The sequence below is a fragment of the Mus caroli genome, unplaced genomic scaffold (genome assembly GCF_978045245.1).
Source record: "Mus caroli unplaced genomic scaffold, Mus_caroli_1 scaffold_2, whole genome shotgun sequence".
Taxonomy (NCBI): domain Eukaryota; kingdom Metazoa; phylum Chordata; class Mammalia; order Rodentia; family Muridae; genus Mus; species Mus caroli.
The window spans coordinates 7,500,739-7,517,797 of NW_028227257.1; positions in this window are offsets into that span (position 1 = coordinate 7,500,739).

Sequence of the window (17,059 nt, forward strand, 5' to 3'; positions counted from 1 at the left end):
CTCTCTTTCTGTTTGGCCTCTTCAATCCTTCCCATCACATTAATCTTTTGAAGCAGGAAACTCATACAATGCCACCCAGCTCCTAAGTCTCCAGTGGACCTGCCCTGCTGACACACAGCCAAGCACCCTGCTTTAACTTCCAATTCATCTGGTGTTCGGACCATCACCTCCATTGTGGGTGCTGCTTGGAGCATCCACCTTCGGCCCTGCACGTGTCTCTGCCCCGGCGCCTGGAAGATGAAAATGGATGCTGGTCAAGAGCTGAGGATCTGTGGATTTTAATGTCCATGATATTTGTCAATTGCCAGTCTTATGATAGGGGGCATGCAAGCTTTCCTGGGTCTCAGTTTTTGTATCTATGGAAAGAGAACAGTGATCGAAAGGACCACAGAGAGCCCCTGTGACTACAAAGGGCATAATACATGGGTGCCTGGGAAGGTGTCTCACAATAGGGACATGACATTCAAACATCCAGATAGAAGGCACTTAGCATGGTCCCTGGGCTGGTTGATCTTCATTGTCAGTTTGATTTAGATTTAGAATCATCACGGAGACCTGCCTCTGAGTTTGTTTCTGAGGGTGTGTCTAAAGAGTCTAACTGATCCCAGCATGCTTCCTGCCTCTCTCTGTTTCCTGCCCATGGAAGCCACCTCAGGCTTTTGCTGCCCAGCCTTCCCTCTCAGGATGGGCGGTATTCTTCTATTGTGAGCCCGAAGAGAGCCTTCTTTGCTTAGGTTGCTCCTGTCAGGAATTTTATCCTGGCAGTATGGAGGTGGCCAACAGTGCATAGGTCTCTGGGGCCTGGCTAGCCAGGGTCTCTAGGAGCCTGGGGAGCCTGTGCAGAGCAATTGGCCTGCAACACTGGACATACAGCTCTGTCAGGAAGTGCTGACATTAGCCCGATGAGACCATAGTTTTCAGTGTGTTACCAGTCACCCTGGGTAGGACTGAGCACTCTCCTGGGAAGGGGATTTGACTCATTCTACCATACATACCATGTTATATGAATAAAGATGACCACCAAGTCACCATCACCACTGCCAAAACAAAATGGCAGACAGAGGGGAATGGAGATTCACCTGTGACCTCTTTGGTAAGGGGTTAGTGTAGTGGTTCTCAACCTGTGGGTCATAACACCTTTGGGGATTGAATGACCTTTCATAGGGGTCTCCCCAGAGCATTGGGTTACATTATGATTCATAACAGTAGCAAAGTTACAGTTATGAAGTAGCAACAAAAATAATTTTTTGGTTGGGAGGTGACCACAACATGAAGAAACGGTATTAAAGGGTCGCAGTGTTAGGAAGGATGAAGGTCACCGAGTTAGGAGGTTGGTCGAACACATTTTCTGTGCACATGGGTTCTGCCTTTTGTTACCCAGCCTGCAATAAGAGTGAGGTTTAGAGTAACTGAGAAGGCGATGTTCATATAAGGTTCCCATAGTCGGGACAGATATGCAATATGGATTACAGGAAACACAAGAGGTCCAGTCCCAACATAGTAGATATTTCTAGATGGGTCAAAGCTTTCATTCCGGGCATTTGGAACCCTGTGGTCTCAATTCACACAGAGTTGAGTGTCTGATATCTCCTGTTTTCTGAAAAACATGAATCTCAGAGTTCCATTTTTACCTGTTCGTCAGTTATAGTAGTTATTGGGGGGCAAAGGGAAGAGTTATATGTGTTATATGTGAACTTCCTCCAAATTGCAATGCTCCTGCTGGGAAGGTGGGCAGAGACTCATAAGATTCAGGAAGTCCACAGACTCCCCTATCTGAGAAAGCCAAAACCTAGGAGACTCATCAGGGCCCCTTCTCAAAATGTCTGCTGTGGGAAAGGGTCTGTGGAGAGGAGGCTCTCAGACTCACACGATGCTTGCCAGTCCTTCAGAGAGTTTCAGGGTCCTAGCCTTTGTAAGCCTTCACCTGTGTTGGGTGGGCCCTGCAGTGGTGCACCTGATCTTCAGCCATCCCTGCCTGCCTTAGCTACTTTTCTATTGCTGTGATTAAACCCTATGATCAAGGCAGCTTTAAAGAAGAAAACGTTTAATTGAGCTTATGGTTTCAGAGGATAAAAGTACCCGTGTCTGAGTAAAGGCCTGGCAGCAGGAGCTGCTGAGAGCTCACCTCTTAATCTGCAAGCAGGAGGCAGAGAGAGTACACTGGGAATGGTGTGAGCAGAGCCCCCCATCTCCCTCGAGACACACTTCCTTCAACAAGACCACACCTCCTAATTCTTCCCAAATAGGTCCACCAGTTGTAGACCAAATATTCAAACATAGGAGTCTGTGGGAGCCATTCTCATTCAAACAAGCACACTGCTATAAGTAACCCCTCAGCCATAGTGCCATAACTAACCCCAATAAATTCATTGGTTCACTAAGTTGGACTTTGGTTCAATCGTTCATCTGATCTGTTGTGGTTTCCCATTCTATATTGAGCAGAGAAGGGTATGACCTGTCTTCAGAGAAAAAGTCTCACAACACAAAGGAGTACTATCTATCAGGCCTCATTGTAGCAAACTCGGGTTTTAATTTTACTGCTGTATATAATTGCCTGGCTGGGTAAAAAAGGCTAAAGATAAAGGAACGATGTGAAAATCACAAATCAATAGAGGCAGGGCTTGTAGATGGGCTGCAAATGCCGTGACTGCTAGAGAAATTTAAGCTTGCAATAATAGTTTTTGATAGTGGGTGTTGTAATTGACTTGCCTGTAACCTTCATATGTGGGAGTCTGAGTCAGGAGGATTTCTGTGAGTTCAAGGCAAGAGTGGGCTACAGAGTGAAGCTTTGTCTCAACCAAACCAAACAAAACACAAAGCCCAAGGAGATGACTTTCACCAGTATAGCCAATGAGAGCAGTGCAACTGGAAGCACACGTGCCTCTGTTCCCATTAGGCACACAGAATCTACTTCGTTAATGCCTCCAGTCTGTGACCAGTCTGCAAGAGGACCCGACAGCCCTGCATCTCACCAATTAACTGCATTTCATTTTCATCTCCATCACCTATCTGTTGGTGCTGATGGCTGCCTTGCTCCTGCAGGGTGGGCACTGGAGGCCTCATCTGCAAGTGTTTGAATGTTCATGAGTTCATTCCTTTTAAATTTTAACTTAAAGAGTGCTTCAGATGCATCCGTTTTTTTGAGCGTGACCCTCAAGGTGCCGTAGCAGCCCTCTGAGACATCTGTGCTAAGATACCGAGAGAAGCCAAGGACAGGCCAGGGACGATAGCACTGGTATTTCTAGGCTGATGGCCAAAACCCCAGGCACAGAATGCAACTAGAGTTGGAGCCTGCTGAGCTGAGACCCCGTGAGTGGCAGAAAAGATGGCAGCTTGGAGAAGTTAGGGAGGGTGTGGAGATCCAGATAAAGCCTCATACCACAGCCCCAGGGCATGATGGAACCTAAGTGCAAACTACAAACACAGGCCTTGGAGGGGCTGCAGACAGATCACAGGGGCGGGGCTGCAGACAGATCATAGGGCGGGGCTCCGGCAATGCTGTGTAAGAGCAAAGCGGGAAGAGAAATGTCTTTTGAGAATCCTGAGTCTCTTTCTGGGTGGATCTGCTCACAGGCTTTAAGCATACAGATGTTTGTAGTTATGCAAGCTGATGCCTTAATATTGTCAAGTATCTATTTCTATTTCTTTTACAGAAATAAAGCTGGTTTGTAATTAGACGCTTCTGCCTTCTTTTCTGGGCCCCTGATCTCTAGTCTAGATGTTGGCAAACTTCTCTACCGAGCTAGGAGATGGGTAGTTCAGGCTCTTTTGGCCAGACAGTCATATTTCCATCACTCCACAGTGGCATTCTCTCAGAAAAGCAGCTGCCGATGAGTGATTGCACACATCTGCTTCAATAAAGCTTTATTTAAAATCAGAGAGTGAACTTAGCTTAGCTTTTGACCATAGCCTGTAGTTTATTAATCCTTGGAGTAAAAAAAAAAATTTTTTTTTTTTAAATAGTTAATTTTCAACTTAGGAGTCGAGTAAGAAGAAGCTGACACTTTATATCATCTGGGATCTGGAACAAAGTTTCATTTTACTTTTGTTATAATCACCATGATTATTTTCTACAATGTTGCTTAATATTTATTTGCTCATAAAAATGTTGGCCAAGTCTGGTTCCTTGTCACAAATTCTCACTGTTGTGTGTATGTGTGATGTGTGAGAGTATGATGTGTATGTAAGAGAGTGTGTGTACGTGTGTGTATGTGAGTGTGTGTGAGTTTGTGTGTGTGTGAGAGAGAGTGTGTGAATGTGCGGAATGTGTGGAATGCCTTCCACACACCACCGGTATACGGAATGTACGGTGTGTGTGTTGTATGTAAATGTGAGAGGGTATGTGTGAGTTTGTGTGTGTGTGTGTGTGTGTGTGTGTGTGTGTGTGTAGGCCATTGGTTAACAATGGGGTCAACATCAAGTGTTTTCTTATCCCTCTCCACCTTAAATTTAGAAGTAGGGTCTCTCACTGAGCCTGAGCCTGAGCCTGAGCCTGCTGACTTGGTTAGGCTGACTGGCCAGCAAGTCCTAGGAACCCCCTGTCATTGCCTCCCCAGTGCTGGGATCACAGGTATAGTCCTATCATGCCTTGATTTCTATGTGGGTGTTGGGGATGTGACCTCAGAGCTTCATGCTTGCCCAACAAGCAACACTAAGCTTTCTCCCCAGCCCCTGGGCTTCACTCTTAGGGAATTCTGGGCACGTCGTGTTTCCCCTGCTCCCCTGAGACTCTCAGGTGACAGACTAATCATGCTTCTAAATGGAGACCAATGATTGTTCTTGATTAAAATGACAAGGAGGACCAGGTCTGCTGTCTGTACTTGGTGGAGGATCACACCTTGCATTTGATCGTTGGGCAAACCTATGCAGTAAATGGATGTTGCATCTTATGAGCAAACGCAGTGGTCTCATGCATGCAGAATGGCAACAACACTCACCCAGCACCCCAGAGGTTAGAGTGTCCTAGAACTGATTAAAAGCTATCTTCCCAAGTGTTCTTCAAAGTGAATGAATATTCCAACGAGTGCCGCTGTTTGATCTGATTTCCTTTAAGTGGTGGCTTGATTTGCTGTTTTGATCAGTCTGATGAAGTGTGTTTGAACATCAGCCGAGGTTCAGCAGTCACTGCGACTTGTTTGTACAACGTCCCCAAATTGCAGGAATTATCCTCTTGTCGGTATGACAGTTGCTACTTGGGCAGAGGCACATTGCATGCTTGTTTTAGTTAAGGACAAAGCTAGAAAACAACCCCAGATTAATTAGTTGTCACAATTAAATCTCTTCTACAGTCATTTCCCATCTAGTCAAAAGGCAGAGAAACTGGTTCGAGGCAGCTGGTGCCGTGCCTTTGATTAATTATACCTGCGTTTGGTAATTTACTGTGACAAATCTGTTTCTTTTTAATTAGTTTTTTTTTTTTTTTGAGAATTTCATACAATGTATTTTGATCATATTCATTTTCCACGGACTCCTCCAAGATCCTCCCTATCCTGCCAACTCTGTGTCCTCATTTTAAAAAACAAAATCTGTCCAAATGCTCTTGAATGTGTGACCTTATCTTGGATTGTGCTGGACCTATCAGGGGCCATGCCTTTAAGGAAAACTGACTTCTTCCTTTCCCAGAAACACTCAGTGACCAATTTCTCCTCAGCTGGGGGGTGGTGGTGGGGGACACCTTGAGACCCCACCCCGCTCCTTTGTCTGGTGTGAGCTTGTGCAGGTCTTGTGAGTGCTGTCCCAATGCCTGGGAGGTCACTGGTCAATCGCTGCATGTGGCTTCTCCATGCAGCCAAGGGATAGATGTCTGAGGCTTCTGCCAGAGAGGCGTGGGCAGCCAGGCATAGTAGCCATTCTGTACACACCAAACAATGACAGTGGGACTGGGGAGACGCCTCAGTAAGGGAAGGTGTCTACTAGCAAGCCTGCTGACCTGAGTTCTCCATGACCAGCATGGTGGAAGGACAGATACGTAGTAAGAATGCAAGACATTGAATCATACAACATGCGTGCACATTGTATGTGTGTGTGTATTACACAATATTCAGTGTTATAAATTAGTCCATGTGTGTGTGTATTACACAATATTCAGTGTTATAAATTATATATAGTTGTATATGTAACATCAAGCTTTTTATTAGCTTATGCTAATAATACAAAATGACGGGTTTCTGATGATGCCATCGGCACACTCGGATATAATGTGCTCTGCTGGTATTCACGAATGATTCTTTTCCCTCCCCTTCCTCCCCCCTCTTTCTCTCTCCCCTTCATCTTTTCACGCAGTGACCCCTTGTACCTTCACATCTTTCCTTTATAAATCTAAATTTCACGTATGAGAGAAAACACGGTGTTTATCTTCTGAGCCTGGCTTGTTTCTCTGGACATGATGATCTCCAACTCTGTTTTCCTGCAAATGATGTTATTTGTTCTTCCTTGTGGCCAGGTACTCCTCCGTCGTGTATAAATGCTGCACTTTCTCTGTGCACGCTCCATGGTGTCCACCGTTGTAAAGCTGGCACTCAGGTGGCTTGCTGACACTAGAGTCACACAAACCGTGGGCAGTCAATGGGGCTGTGGTGCTGTAATCACCACTGTGTCACCAGGCCATAGGACATTGCTAGCCCACTTACAGGATCACTGCCACAGGCGTTATCCACTGACTGTACATGGCTGCACTTCTCTTGGCCAAAAGAACATTTACACTCTTTCCATTCCAGAGCCAGACATGAAAACATTTCCAGTTGCAAGTTTCTCCTTGGACTAATGGAGCACCCATCTATTAAGGATGGCACTCAATATGTTTAGGTGTCTTACTTACTTTATTTTGTTTTAATATGAAACAAGGTCTCCCTCTGTAGCTCAAGCTTGCTGGGAACTCACCATGTCCTCCAGATGTCTCTTAAGCTCACAAAAATTCTCTTGCCTCTGTTTCCTGAGTGCTGGAGTTACAGGCACGAAGCACACACCTAGCCAGGAGTCTCCATTTTTATAATTAGATATTGACCATTAGACCTTATTCTGGGTGGATAGCAGATGGTAGCATCAGGCACTGTTGTTAACTAAGAACAGTGCCACCTTGAGCTCCTGTCGGTGGGCTGCTGGGCTTGTGACAGTTTGCCTGGGCCTTTCCTGGTTTCCCCAACATGGAAAGTGTTATGGTTAGAGACCTCCTTTCAGTCTTGGGAAGTGGGATGATTAGGCACTATTTCTGAAATGAGGCTCAACCCCCATCTTTTAGGACTTCTGAAAAGATGGAGTATAACTGCTACCGAGGAGCTTGGCTTTGTTAGTCAATCATCCACAGCACCAGCATCATCATCCACAGCATCAGCATCAGCATCAGCATCTACTTCATACTACAAGCATGAGGATTAAACTTAGGCTACAGTATAGATATCTGGAATATTTAGCCTCAGGATAGCCCATAGCTGCTTTTCTGTCAATAGAAAGTAAAAAGAACAGACGAAGAAGATGAAATGAACTTAAGAGGGTGAAAATAATATGTGGGGCAGTGGGCTGCACACAGACTGCCTGGTCTTCAGTTGAGCAAAGGTCTGGAATCCCAGGGACCTGATGGGTGGTGATTTTCACCTTCATGTGATGGAAGGTGTAATATCATGTCTCCTGGGCCTCTGGCTCCTGTCAAGGTTACCACCCCCACAACCCCCTACAGGAGAGGTGTGTGGTTATCAGTCACACAGGAGCAGCACCAAGCCTTCCCACATGCAAATAAGGTTTCCCCCCTAACTCTCAGTGCAAGCCAATGAGAGGTACCTGCTGTTAACCCTGAATCACCCCCCAAAACTGTATTTTCTTCCACTTTATACCAATCAGAATGGCTATGATAAAAAACTCAAGCAATTGCACATGCTGGCGAGAATGTGGAGGAGGGACACTCCTCCATTGCTGGTGGGATTGTAAGGATGTGAAGAAAGAGGGATACTCCTCCATTGCTGGTGGGATTGCAAACTGCTACAACCACTGAAAATTGAAATAGCTCTACCTGAAGACTCAGCTGGGAATATACCCAAAAGATGTTCTACCATACCACAAGGACACGTGCTCCACTATGTTCATAGCAGCCTTATCTGTAATAGCGAGAAGCTGGAAACAACCCAGATGTCCCTCAACCAAAAAATGGACACAGAAAATGTGGTTCATTTACATAATAGAATACTACTAAAAGCAAGGACATCATGAATTTTTCAAGCAAATGGATTATAGTGAATTAAACTGTTGAAAATATCATTATGAACTTATGTGTAGTTGATATACGCCAATAAAGACTTGAAATACACAAGTTACAAATGACGAGAGAGTACTCATGTTGAAGCAGGATGGGAGAAGCTGGAAGAGGAGGGACTGTTTACCACAGACAATGGCGCAGAGAAGGACATGTAGACTCTGGCTGAACCAATGAGATTCTGATCTGAGAGATCTACGAGCCAGCCATTGCTGGAATGAATCACTGGGCTTCCTCAGCTTTGAGGACACAGGTTCTGTCAGAGTCTGTGAGAAAAAGGAAAAAGGGGATCTCAGAGAACAGTAGGGCAGGGTTTAAACCTCAGTGATACCACTTCAGATCTGGATCGAACCAGCCTTGAAGGTAGACACACACACACACACACACACACACATTTCCTTTAGGTTTATGAAGCAATAAATACCTCGTTTTCTTTTATACAGCTGAGATGTGTTGCATCCCCAGAAACTAGATATATTATAATCAGATTAGAGTTCTAGAAATTTCTGTGACTTTATCACCTCAGTACTTGTTGCATTCCTCCATAGGCATACTTAATCACTCATTTTGACCTTTCTCTGCCTTTGTGTGTAGTTTAATTTCTATTCAATGATTATCCAATGCCCTTTACATTGTACATCTTCCAAACTTTCAAACTTATATGCTCACAAACTCATTTTTTTTAACAGCAACCTAACTCTTTATTTGAAATCATTGTAGATGATAATTAGTCATTGGAAAGATAATTTTAGTTAATTTTAAATTTAAAATCCATCATGCAAAATGAATGGATCGGAGTGGAGCCACTGACAAAGGAACGGATCAGGGTGTGAGAAGCTGTCTGTGGGCCTGGAAATGAGACTCTGAAAACTCCCCAGGGAATAATCTTTGTGTAGATTTTTTACTTGTAATTATAATTTAATTATGGACCCACTTTTGCAACATTTTAAAAGTACATAGTTAGCATTTAAGTACTTTCCATATAATTATCTGTTATTGAACCTGCTCATTATAGACTGGTTGCTGCATAAATTACTATGCTTTGTGTAAAAATATTTTTTTACTTTGGATTGACTTGAAATGAAAGAAGCCCTGTCATCTGGATGATACTTAATGGATCCCCAATACTGGAGACACTTCGAGCCCGGCTGCCTTGCCAAGGCAGTCCGACGAAGCCAGCCAGCCTCTCTTCGCTAGCTTTCTTCCTAGGAATTGACTTCTTTCTCTCTTGTTTTCCTTGAGACAGTTCTAGGGAATACAGGTGAATCTTGCTGCAGACATGGCCAGACCCTTCAATAATATGCTGAAAATCTACTTTGGGGCTGGGGAGATGGCGCGGTAGGTAAAACACTTGATGTGAAATTCTGAAGACCCAAGGCTGATCTCTAGAGCCCATGTAAAGAATCCAGAATTAGTAGCCCATATCTGTAACCCCTGGGGCTCACAAAAGTGCCTGGCCAAGGAAAGAAACCGTCTCAAAAATTAAAATTAAAATCAAAAGAATCGACTTGTGCCGAGGACTGTTGTCATGGTCAGTGTTCTATTGCTGTGAAGATAAGTCATTGCCACAGCAACTCTTATTTTACAAAAAGCATTTATTTGGGACTGGCTAGCAGATTCTGAGGTTTAGTCCAATCTCATCATGATGCGAAGTGTGATATCATACAGGCAGACATGGTGCTGAAGAAGTAGCTCAGGGTTCTACATCAGCATCAGCAGGCAGCAGGAGAGAGATACTGGGCCTGGCTTGAACATTTAAAATCTTTTCTTTTTTTGGTTTTTCGAGACAGGGTTTCTCTGTATAGCCCTGGCTGTCCTGGCACGCCTTTAATCCCAGCACTCGGGAGGCAGAGGCAGGCGGATTTCTGAGCATTTAAAATCTTAATGCCCACTCTCTGTGACCCATTTCCTCCAATAAGGCCACACCCACACCAACAAGGCCACACCCACTACAAGAAGGCCCCACCCACTCCAACAAGGCCACACCCACTCCAACAAGGCCACACCCACTCCAACAAGGCCACACCCACTTCAAGGAGGCCACACCTCCTAATCCCTGAGAAGCGTCACCACTCTCTAATGACCTAAGACTCAAATATATGAGCCTGTTGGGGCCATTCTTACTCAAAGCACCATAACCATTAAAGGCCAACAATCTCCCTCAGCAATGGTTTACCAACCAGTCAGAGAGTAAGACTGTAGAGGAACGCAGGGTCATCAACAGACAGGGCTTAAGGATGTTATGAAAGACATTATGCAGCAGCAGCAGAAAAATGAGCATCTTCACAAGTGCCCATGAAACAAAGCTAAAAACATAAAAATAAAAATATCAGGCCTAGCGTCTCTCTCTAGCTGCCTGCTGATCCAGATGTAGGTGGATGCCATCCTGAGAATACCCCCAAGGTTGTCCTCCGGTGTCTGCATACATGTGCACATGCACCTCCACCCCAAATCTACTGTGTTCTCAGAGCACCCCCTTAGTGCCCTGGGTAAGTGAGAGACAGACAGAGGTGGTATTTGCAGGAGGATCTTCGCTATCATTTCTCATTTAATTCCCCTGCTAACCATCTGCAGTGAATTTAGTGATGAGCTGTCTACCCATCCAACCCTACTTCATGGGTGAGGAGACTAAGGGCCACACTGAGATTGACAGCTTGGGTAAGGTTGCAAGGCTGGGGGATACTGAGCCAGGGCTCAAGGTCATGCAGTGTGAGCCAGGAGTCTGCACACCCACAGCTGAGTTCCTCCCTGGAGGTCTGGATGAAGACACTGGAACCACTATGGGGACTCTGCAGATAGCTGAGTTGCACTGGGGGGATTCTCCAGTTTGGCACATGCATGGTGTTTCTTATATCCCACAAGGGAATGACTGGCCACAGTCAGAAGATATCTAGGTTATTAGCTGCTCTTCTGGTTGTCATGACCACATCCTTGAGAAGCAGCAGCTTTGGAGAGATATATTGGTTAGGTTTGTTTGTTTGTTTGTTTTTGTCAACTCAATCCAAGCTAGAGTCTGAGAGACAGGGACCTCAATCGAGAAAATGCCTGTACCAAACTGACCATAGTCAAGCCTGTGGGGGCATTGTCTTGTTTAATGATTGTTGTGTGCAAGGGAGCAGACCACTATGGGTGGTACCATCCCTAGGAAGGTAGACGTTCACTCTCTTAGAGAGCAAGATGAGCAACCCATGGGAAGCAAGCCAGTAAACACCACTCTTCATGGCTTCTGCTTCAGTTCCTGCCTCCAGGTTCTTGCCTTGAACTCCTTCCCTGATTTTGCCGGAAGATGGAATGTAACCTGTGAGCTTAAGTAATCTCTTTCCTCCCCAAGTTGCTCTTGGTCATGGTATTTATTTCACAGATAGAAACCCTGACTAAGACAGAGGTGAGGTTTATTTTGGCTCAGTGTTTGAGGGATGAAGTCTACCATGATGCAAGAGGCTCTGTGGTGTCAGGAATGAATGGCAGCTTATTGCACAGATCTTAGTACATGTGAGTGTCTAATATACCCTCAGTGACGCTTCATCTCCCACAAGCCCAGCAGCTTAAGATCAAGCCTTTAGACACAAAAGCCTGTGAAGGAGATTTTGCATGCCAATTTAGCAGTCTGTTTGGGTAGAGCACCTGGAGATGCCTCAAGTAGGGTTTATTCATTCAAACCCATAGATCGATTATACCCAAGTCCTGCCATCCCATCTGAATCCTGAAACACTTCAAACGCATTTTGAGTTTTAAAAGAAGAAAGGGGTTGCCACCTTCAGTGATGTCGAGGCCTGTGTGATCTCTGCTGTTTCTCTGACTGAGATTAGGACCCACGGGAAACAGAAAGGAAATAAACACCGACGTTTCTCAAGAGCGCATGCGTGCAGCCAGCCTACCAAAAGTGATCCCTCGGAGAGCAGGCGCCCGAGGATTCAGTTTGTTCTTGTTTTGTAGGTGAGAACTCTGAGGCCTCCTAACTCATCACCCGCAGAAGCTGAGTTGAGATTTCACTCTGGGGGAGCCAGGTGGGGCTGTGTGACACCCCCGCCCCCATCAGCCCTACAGAGGAAGGGGAGAACTTCAGGCATTAGGTGGATAGGATGGCTGTCTGGGACATGATGGCCTGCTGATTTCTTGTTCAAAGAAGCCTTGTGGGAGCCTAGGCTGGATAGGATTCTAGCGTGTTCCTTTCTGGGTTGCCAAGGGAAGAGTTATAAAGGAACCGGCACTCGCCATAGGAACTATGGGTGTATCAATGAGGAGACAACTCTAACTCAGTAGCTATTCCCACTGGCACCAGCCGCTGTTGGTCTGGTATCATTGGGGATGTTCATGTGTCCCTGGAGACATGACATAACACTATTCTGTCCTATCAAGCTTCTGCCTTTCCACCGCACATGGCTCCTGTCCCCAACTCAGGCTTGGCTGTCCTGAACTGTATGAGCCATCCGGGACAGTGGATTTGAAAGACAGATGGCAACATACACTCTTCTCATGACTAGGGGACTCACACCCCCCCACCCCCATCTTTAGTTAGACATGGCTAAAGTAGGCACAGCCATATGAGAATGGTTCTGGCTACTCCCTCTCCCCTCTCTAATGGCAATGGTTCCCAGTGAAATCTCACAACGTAACACCTGACGTATTAGAATTTTATGCATTTATTTTTCAGTGTGCTGGGTATAAATATGCAAGTGCTGACATGGGCTGCATTTTTCAATTTTATGGCCAAGTGACGTCTACAGCCGACTGATAAATGGAAGCTTTGAGGTAGGAGAGTTGGGCTAAGGTTTTCTCTCTCTTTCTCTCCAATTACTCAAAGAAGGAGAAAAGTTTTAGACAGAGATTAATGGAAGGTATCCAGTGCCTTCAGATATATGACTCCCCAGATCTCCTGTCTGGGTAAATCAGAGCTTCTCATGGCTACAGATAATGAGATAATTAAAAAGTAGTAAATATAAGTGTGGATTGCTGTCTACCATTAAGCCCAGAAAGGGCTTCTGATCGTGAAACACTGGCTCTGTATTTTGAAACATCATATCAATTATAAGAGACACTTTTACAGATCTCTCTAAGAGATATTTACATAAAACTATATTTCTATACACTACAGAAAATACCCCAAGTATAGATTTAATCAAAACTGTAAATAAGACTAAAGGTAGGCTGTAAGGGTGAAATATGCAGCTGTAAAAATCTTAGCAAAAATTTAAATCAGTTTCATTCTGAATTATATTGGCCTTCATATCTCTTACATCTCCCTCAGCCCCCAGCCTCCTCTTCCACTACTTCACCTTAATCCTCTTACACTGGAGATGAGACATTTGGGGGGATAAATGTCACGGTGGCTTTATGCTTGCTTCTGTGTTTGTGGAGGAGGGGTTTTAAATGTGGAGGATGTATTTTTTACTCCACAGTGCACTATCCTGGTCCTTAGTCACTTACGAGGTCCTATGAGTGATGGGATGGATACAGGTTTGGGTGTGGGCTGACCATGGGCTGACTCCTGTTTGAGACCAGCTTCTCATGCCAGCTTATGCTCTGCGGGAACAGGACTGGCAGACAGTGAAAGATTTCACCCTTTGAGCTGTGCTATGGAACGTAGAGTCTGTTTAGCACACTGCAAGGGGTTGCTGGTTAGCAGCACAGAGTAACAGTAGTCCTAGGCAGCGGGCCGTGGGGTCTTCATTTGGAGACTCCTTGGGTTTCCTAGCATGTCATTCCCATCACATGAATGAAAGTGGTCCAGACTGGTTGGTGTTTCTGACCTGGGATGTTAGCCCAAATTATAGAGTTTCAGTCTCTGCCATGCAGATGAAGGCTATACAAATGAGAGCTATTTAAATGAGGGCATTTCTGATTGGTCCACGTTCTTACCTCTGGCAGAAGCTTGGATTACAGTGCTCCAACACAGAAGTATTATTGGTCCACTGTGCTCCTGGGTCCCTGTTTGGTGGGAGATGAGGACAGTCTGATTGGGAGTCTTGCTGTTTGAATGTGAAGTGTCCCCCATAGGTTTGAACACTTGGTTCTAAGATGGTTGTGCTTTTTAGGAAGGGACTGTGAACCTTTAAGAGGTGGAAACTGGGAAGGGGGATAACATTTGAAATGTAAATAAATAAAATAATCAATAATAATAAAAAAAGAGGTGGCGCCCCATTGGAGAAAATGGATCACCGGAGGTGGACTTTGAGCTATAGAGCCAGAACCCACTTCCTGTTCACTATTCGGAGAGCAAAGATGGAGAGTGACCAGCCAGCCTCCCACTCCTGCCTTCTGTGCCTGTCAATATGTTATCCCTCCGTGACAGAATGGCCCGACTGTCAGTGACCCTCCAGCTGTCAGCCAAAGTAAATGTTTTCTTCCCTAAGTTACCTCTTACCAGGTATTTGGTTAAATCAACAATATTGGGATATTTTTTTCCAATTTGCTAAAATAGAGAGTATCATGGCAACTCATAAAGAACAGAAATATATGGAATCTGGGCCATCCAGGATTATGCTACCAAAAGGAAGCCCAAGTGTCTTGTCTTAATCAACAAGTCCTAGGTGCTACTGCCCAGCTTTGCTGAGACTGGAGTTGTCTGTGGAGCTACATGACCTCTCACCTACACATCTTTTTACTGAGTGAATGAATAAATAAATAAAAATGAAAACCAGGATGAGAGACATGCTTTTAAAATGAATCAGATGTTATGATGGGACATGGCTATCACCCCTGGTGTTTTACAAACGCAGCTGGCAGCATTTACTACAAAAGTGGGTTTGAGACATTCATTCTAGGTCTTTGAGGATGGGGTCCATATGCTTGTTCACACAGATGTGTGTAAAAAAATCTGTCTGCCACTTATGTATTGAATGCCTTTGAGCAAATCCTGAAACCTTTCTTTGTAAGCTGTTGTTTTCCTTAACTCCACTTAAGATCATCATCATTATCATCATCATCATCATGATGTCTATGAATGTGCACATGTGTGCATGTGAGAGAAGATGGCCCAAGGAGGCCAGAGGCACTGGATGACTCTCAGCTGGAGTTAAAGTCATTGTGAGCTTTCCTACATGGTTGCTGGGAACTGAACAGGACTCTTCTGGAAGAATAGTATGATGCCTCACAACCACTGAGCCATCTCTCTGACCCCTATCTTCTTACTCTCTTTTTGTAGGAGGGGGCTTGCCACAGTCCAGCCTGGCATGAAAGGATCCCGAGGAAAGGTAGTGATGGGGTATGGAGTCAGTGGTTGTAGTGGCTATTCCTGGTTGTCAACTTGACTATATTTGGAATGAACTACAATCCAGAATTGGAAGGCTCACTAGTGACGCTTATCTGGAGGCTGGGAGATAGAAGTTTCTGATCTGGATCTTGGTATGGAGATCTTGAGCCATAGTGGCTATGGATTCCAGAAGATTAAATCTCCGAGTTTAAGGAACACACCTTTAATCTGGGCTACACCTTTCACCTGGGATTAAAGGTGTGTTGGACCACACCTTTAATCTGGGCTACGCCTTCTGCTGGAGACAATATAAAGACATTGGAAGAAGGGAGTCTTGCTCTTGCTCCTTCGCCTGCTTGCTGTGTGAGACTGAATAACTGCTAGATCCTTGGACTTCCATTCACAGCTGCGACTGAACCATTGTTGGGAATTGGGCTGCCGACTGTAAGTCATCAATAACTTCTTTTACTATATAGAGACTATCCATAAGTTCTGTGACTCTAGAGAACCCTGACTAATACAGTGGTGAAACCAAAGCTTATTTATCTTTGGCAATTCTTTTCTCTTTGCTATTCTAAGGCCAAATGCCTTTGGCTTCTGGTAAGAAACTCTTTCTGTTACCATCAGGGAGTTAGAAAAAAGAAAGAAAGAAAGAAAGAAAGAAAGAAAGAAAGAAAGCAAGCAAGCAAGCAAGCTTAATTGTTAGGGCTCTTTTCTCTATGGGTCAAGGAGCTCTCGATGACCAGATGACCAGGCAAGAGGCTAGGACTTGTTAACTTTTTAAGAACCAGGAAGATAGGCAGTATGCACAGACATGCATAGAATCTCTCTCTCTCTCTCTCTCTCTCTCTCTCTCTCTCTCTCTCTCTCTCCCTCTCCCTCTCCCTCTCCCTCTCCCTCTCCCTCTCTCTCTCTCTCTCTCTCTCTCTCTCTCTCTCTCTCTCTCTCTCTCTTTCACACACACACACACACATACACACACACATTCTGGTCAGGCCTGATCACCTGTAACATCAAGTCACAAGTGCTCATGCATACTTACATACATATATACATATATACCTAGACACATATGTATAGACAAACAGACGTATATACATGTATACATCTGGGCGGATGGGGCAGAGCCCCCTAAGCCACCACTTTATTCTTTCTCTGTGGCCTTTTTATACCTTCTTAGACAAAGGTTCTTTAGAAAATTACCTCATAGATAAAATGTTACACAAAAGGGGAGTCACAGAATGATATTGATATTAAGTTCAAAGCAGTGTTTCATTCCATAAGCTCATTATAAGTTCAAAGCAACAGTTTCACATGGACTTGCTTTATCATAGTGCACACCTGTGGCTTCATCCTCAGATCTGACCTAGAATGAATGTTTTCCTTTGAACATAAAATTTTCCCAAGCCTATCTCTTTTTAGTGTAATTTATGAAAACTCATTGTATTTTTTCATTATGTTGCCTTTATGAGGACTGGGCACATTCTATTCTTGATTCTAACTTTATTACATCTTTCTAGCAAAACAACTCAAACCATCTCTTAAAACTTTCTTCCTAAAGTTATTTGAATCAAACCAGAAATTGTATAAAACCACTAATTCATCTAAACAACATTGGTTCATGA